A 5,672-nucleotide genomic window follows, 5' to 3' on the forward strand; every position below is an offset into this window, starting at 1 on the left:
AAAATAGAGGGGTGAGTTCAACCAACTCACTGAGGGAATAAAATTTAATATACATTTTAGCTATTTATAAGTATAAAGATTAAAACACACACACACACACACACACACACACACACACGTACATTAAGCATAATAGCATATGGTAATGGAATAAATGTCAGAGATTAGACAAAGTTATTGGCTTAGATAACAGACAAACCCTAAGGTTCTAATAACAGTGAGATTTGCAGCTCCAATCACTGTGGAAAGATTAGTCGCCACAGGTTGGTGCCTCTCTCACTAATTATTGATAAGTCTGATATCAAGATATAATAGATACTGTCACGACCCGAATCCCGGATCCATGACCGGCACATAGGCAAGGTTCCCCTCCAAGGTTCCATACCTATGCGAACCCAAACTTACACACAAACTTATCCTAACTCAATCAGAGTTCAACGCAGCATTAATAACAAAATCAACTTCATAATATAATTGAATTGTCTTAATACAAGAGTTAATATAAATTCAGAGTTTTGGAGCACTAACTAGACATAAAGGAAAATGTACAAATTACAACCAAAAAACAGGTTCTGAAGGTCCAACAAAATGACCTGCTATCAAGCTATAAGCCTGAAAAGGATAAATAATGAGAGGGTGAGTTCAACAACTCAGTGAGTAGATAACGTTCAATATACACACACGAGGTAATAAAACAATGAGAAATATATATACAAGTATGGCTTTAGGTTCTTATGGAAGTGTTCTCAAATTGGCCATAACAAGAATGTCATATGGTAAAACTCGTCAGAAAATCAAAATGCAATGAGCATGAGGCTCCGTACTGTGGGATGATCAGTCCACACAGGTTGGTGACTCCCCCGACCAACTAGGGTTCAGATACGATGTGCACAAAGACTAACACTACCCTGTTAGCATGGGTATTCTGACTGACATACCATAGGTTCATAATCATATTCAAACAGACATATTCATATCTCAAGGCTCAACTCATGACATCAATCAAATGAGGAGCTATCAATTCAGAAGTCAATCCCAAATATATACTGGTTCATATCAAGAATTCAGATTCAACAATTGATCATGCTTTATCAAAATAAGGATAATAATCAACATATATATTATCAAGAAGCATGATTCAATTCATATTAACAAATCAAATATTTATACTATTTCTCATGCATATGGAAAATTATCCACTCACCTGACTCAAAAGCAAACAGAAGCCAAAAGCAGACACCGAAGAAAATCCTACTGACGTCCTGTCGGTAGAATATCAGGATTATCTGAATACAAAGGAGACATATTCAAGAACGACTCAAAATAACATTTAACCTATTTAATAAACTTAACTAATGATGTATTCCGTAACCCTATATGTTTTTGAACTAACTAGTCAATTTTCTCAAAAACCCAAAATTTAACGGTTTTCCCGAAATCTAATCCATAATAAAACAACTAATAAAATTGGCAATAATTCACTAAATAACCCTTAATTATTCATCAAACTAATCTGAAAAGGCTAATATTACAGCTAGGGACCAATCTGTAATTTATCCTATTTTAAGGGTCAAATTGCAATTTTTGTCCAATTGGAGGACCAAACTGAAATTTATCATAAATCCATGAATATACTGAAATTCTGACCATAATTAGTCCTCATTTCTGTCCAGATCATCTCATTATACTCCAAGGACCATTCTGGAATTTTACCAAATTTTTAGGGTTAAATTGTAATTTTTGTCAAATTGAAGGACTAAATTGAAAGTGTTAAATTCTCTTATCTATACAGTAATTCTGTCCATAATTCATATGTTATTCTGTTCAGAATCTCGGAATATGCTCCAGGGACCAATCTGCAAATTTTCCAAAGTTTGGGGACTAAACTGTAATTTTCCAAAATTGAGGGACCAAACCGAAATTTTGTCATCTTCAACCTCCAACCCAGAATTTTTAACAGAAACCTACTGTTCTCTCCAAATTCCTAACACAATTTCACCATTCAAACAAAATCATAACTCAAAATCATCATCTTTCAATTCAATCTCTCAAAATCATCCAAATAATCAAATACCCATAACAATTAACTCTATAACATTCAAATTAACTCATCAATCAAACCCAAAACACAAATTTCATAACCCTAACATTTATCAAAATCGAAATTAAAGCTTAATTAACATATATTTATACATAATCTTACCTTTTTACTTATTTCCTCCAACTCCTTTCTATTTCCTTTCTAATTTCCCTCTTTTCTCTTCTTCTTCTTCTTTCTCCTTTCTCTCTCACGGTTTACTCTTTCAATTTTTCAGATCCCTCTTCTCTTTTTTTTTTCATTTTTTTACTTCCTATTTATATATATCATCTATTTATACAATTACTACAATACCCCTCATTTAATTATACCCACTCTTTAAGCCACCAAGGGCTTTGTTGTATTTTCCTAACTCTTTATATTCAAAACATTACAGATACTAAGATAATTATCAAAGCAAACGAATGTCATATCAAATAAAATTTAATTCATAGAATGCGAGTGTGAAATCAAGAATGGATGAGTGCTCAGAAAGTACAACAACATATATATATATATATATATATATATATATATATATATATATATATATATATTCAAGAATTAGCCACTCATCCTATAATCAACATACATATAATATTTATATTACAAGTGTATTAAAAATTATCCTATTTACTAGGAAAACAAAACAAAAGACAAACACATGCAGAACTAGAGACTATTGAGGATTGCTAATAGGAACATCAGCAGAACCTATAACGAATACAGAAAACACTTAAAAACGACTTGAAAAAAATAACATAAAAGATTACAACTCTAAACTTAGAGACCAAAATATAATTATAAAGTCGAACCAATTTAGTTCATTGATTTCGAACATACCCCAAACTGATTGAACCTAACAGACTTGATTAACCCCTACTGTTGGGTCAACTGGTTAGCCAAAATGATCAACCACCACCACAAGCCAATCGGTCGACAAGTTCAAATAAAACAGTCGATCGATAGATCAAGATTTCCATAAATTCTAGTTTGTCAGTTCTTCAAATCTATAAATCCTAAAACTATCATTATGTTCTTCAAGACCTATAATTTAAGTCATCTAATTGGTTCATTTTAAGCCAACTAACACCCCAAAACAACAATTGAATCCTGTAAATAGTTCAAACATAAAATCTTAATAAAAACTCTAAACTCTTCTTTAATCCTTCCACCAACAACTTCCAAATTTAAAACAATAAGGATAATGGTACTTACTTATTTCTTCAACCCTTTTTAAAACTAAAATTTAAGTTCAAACTAAAATCCTTGGTAAAGAATGAGGGGAAAGTAACGGTAGAATGAAAGAGAGGAGAAGAGGAAAAAAAACCAATTCTTTGGCTACCTTTTCTTTAAATACCAAGGGTAGTTTGGTTGGGTTTGGGATAAACATTGAGCTTTGGTCTAATGAGCCAAAAATATGGGTCTTACAAATCTCATTTGGCATTCCATTATATTTTATAAAACAAATACACATAAGTTCATTTTTTAAAGAAAAATAATCAATATTGATATGTTTTTAGACCATTTATTTCAGTTTTAAATTTTTAAGTTCATATCTTCTGATATTTTCCTGCAATTTCCTTAAAATATAATTGAAATTTTGATATTTATCTTTTTTTTCTTAAAAAAATACTTTACAACAAGTTTTATTATTCCTTTTTTAAAATTTTTATACTAAAACATTTTTATATTTCTTCAAATTAAAATTTTATTATTGTACATTTATACTTGTTAATTTCTATAATATTATAAAAACTTTAAGACATTTCATTATACTAATGATCATTAAAATTTTAATTTTAAAAAACAAGATATATAAAAAATTATAGTTTCTATTTTATTATAATAATTTCATTTGAATGTAATCGATATTTACAATAATGGTAATATAAAAAATATATTACAATTATAAACTTTCACAATGTAAGATAAATTTGAACATTCAAAAAAAAATTATTATGAAATGTTTTTTATTAAAAAAAAACTAGAAATAAAAAATAAAAATCAATTGATTGAGATTTTTAAATATATGAAAAAGGATAAGATATGTGGCATAACTAAATATGAATTTGTTTGAAAGATAAATAAAAAAGTAAACCTATTAATCTTAAAATTAACAGAAACCTAATTTTCCTAAGAAAATGATTGTTCATCAAGATTCAGAACATTATTCATTAGAATAGTATAATGACAAAATTGTTTCTTAGTCATTAAACCTTTGAACTAGTCATTAGAGGCAACATGATCTTGTCACCATAACAAAATTGTATTTTACAAATTGTATGGAGCTAAATTGGTCATTTTATTTTTTTCATAGTAAAGTTACTAATTTAACCCTATAATAAAATAATATAATACACACTACTTAGAGGCTTTTTTTCTTTTTTAATTTTTTTAGAATTATGTAATTACTTTTAATGCTCTTAAAGACATATCCAAGGGCTTTTTTATCATTTTACATTGGTTTTATTGTAAATTTAAAGGCCACTTAGGGGCATTGTTGTATATTATATTAATTAAATATAATTACAAAAATATTGGTGCAAGTAGGGCCGTTTGGCCACCCAAACGTTGTTTTATGTGGCGGTATTTGAAAGGCCTTTGCACCCTCAACATAATGAGATGGTGTGTGCCCCTATCAAGTCCATTTTGGTTTTATCATTTTCTCTCCCCCCACCTTGAATTCCATGTTAGCCCTTTCAAAAAATCAAACCAACCACTACAATTTATTTTCCTTCACATTTAGTCACTGTCTTCTTGATTGCTATTTTTTATATTTTGAATTACCCATCAAACTACAAATGTTTTCCAATTTCACTCCCATTTAGTTTTTAATCTTTTAGATTTGATTTTTATTCTTTTGATTATTATTTTTATTATTTTTAATAAGCTATAAAATTACAATTTTTTTTCCAACTCCCCTTCCATTTTCATTCTTTCAAATCTAGTTCTAATTCTTTTTATTGCAATTTCTTTTGTTTGGGATCATTTTTTAGGTTGTTTCTTCTTACAATTTCATCCTCCATGAGTTTTGTTTCCTATCAAATTTGATTCCTATTTTTTTTTATTGCTATATTGTTTTCTTTTGTAAGTTTTCTAAATTGATATTTTTTTTATGATTTCTTTCTTTAAAATTAAATTGGTTGGGAATTAAGTTTCTTGATTGAACCTGGTTCAAGGAATTCATGGATTACGATTTTTAGATATTACATCTGGTTTAAGAGGTTTGCCCGAGTTGTCATGTTTTTTTTTCTTTTTTAAATCCAATGTTTTTTTTTACCGTTTTTTATAGTTTTGGTTTATTATTTTTTATGGTTAGCCTTTTATGGGATTAGTATCGGGTTCATGACTAGAGTCACCAATTTAAAAGGTAAAAATGGATTGACTTTTTTTTCTTGTTTTTTTTAATCTATTTATTTCAATTTCATCCTTCAACATTTAATTTATTTGAAATTGTTCTTCCTACCCTTTCCTTTCTATTGGGTTATCTCAATCATGTGCCTATGATCACAAGGCTTGCAGGTTAACTCGCGTTAACTCATATTTTTTTGTTGCTATGGGGTTAGTGTCGGGTTCATGACCTGAGTCACGC

At 29.0% G+C, this 5,672-nt stretch overlaps 1 long non-coding RNA gene across 1 annotated transcript; it reads right to left on the bottom strand.

The window, feature by feature from the left end:
- Positions 1-445: 445 nt before the first annotated feature.
- LOC127904354 (uncharacterized) lies at positions 446-2,467 on the bottom strand. Its single transcript, XR_008057438.1, has 3 exons — positions 2,204-2,467; positions 1,205-1,286; positions 446-612 (listed from the first exon to the last, which is right to left on the bottom strand). It is a non-coding gene; the product is annotated as an uncharacterized LOC127904354 (long non-coding RNA).
- Between the last annotated feature and the right edge of the window lie 3,205 nt (positions 2,468-5,672).

The sequence above is a fragment of the Populus trichocarpa genome, chromosome 15, assembly GCF_000002775.5.
Source record: "Populus trichocarpa isolate Nisqually-1 chromosome 15, P.trichocarpa_v4.1, whole genome shotgun sequence".
Taxonomy (NCBI): Eukaryota; Viridiplantae; Streptophyta; class Magnoliopsida; order Malpighiales; family Salicaceae; genus Populus; species Populus trichocarpa.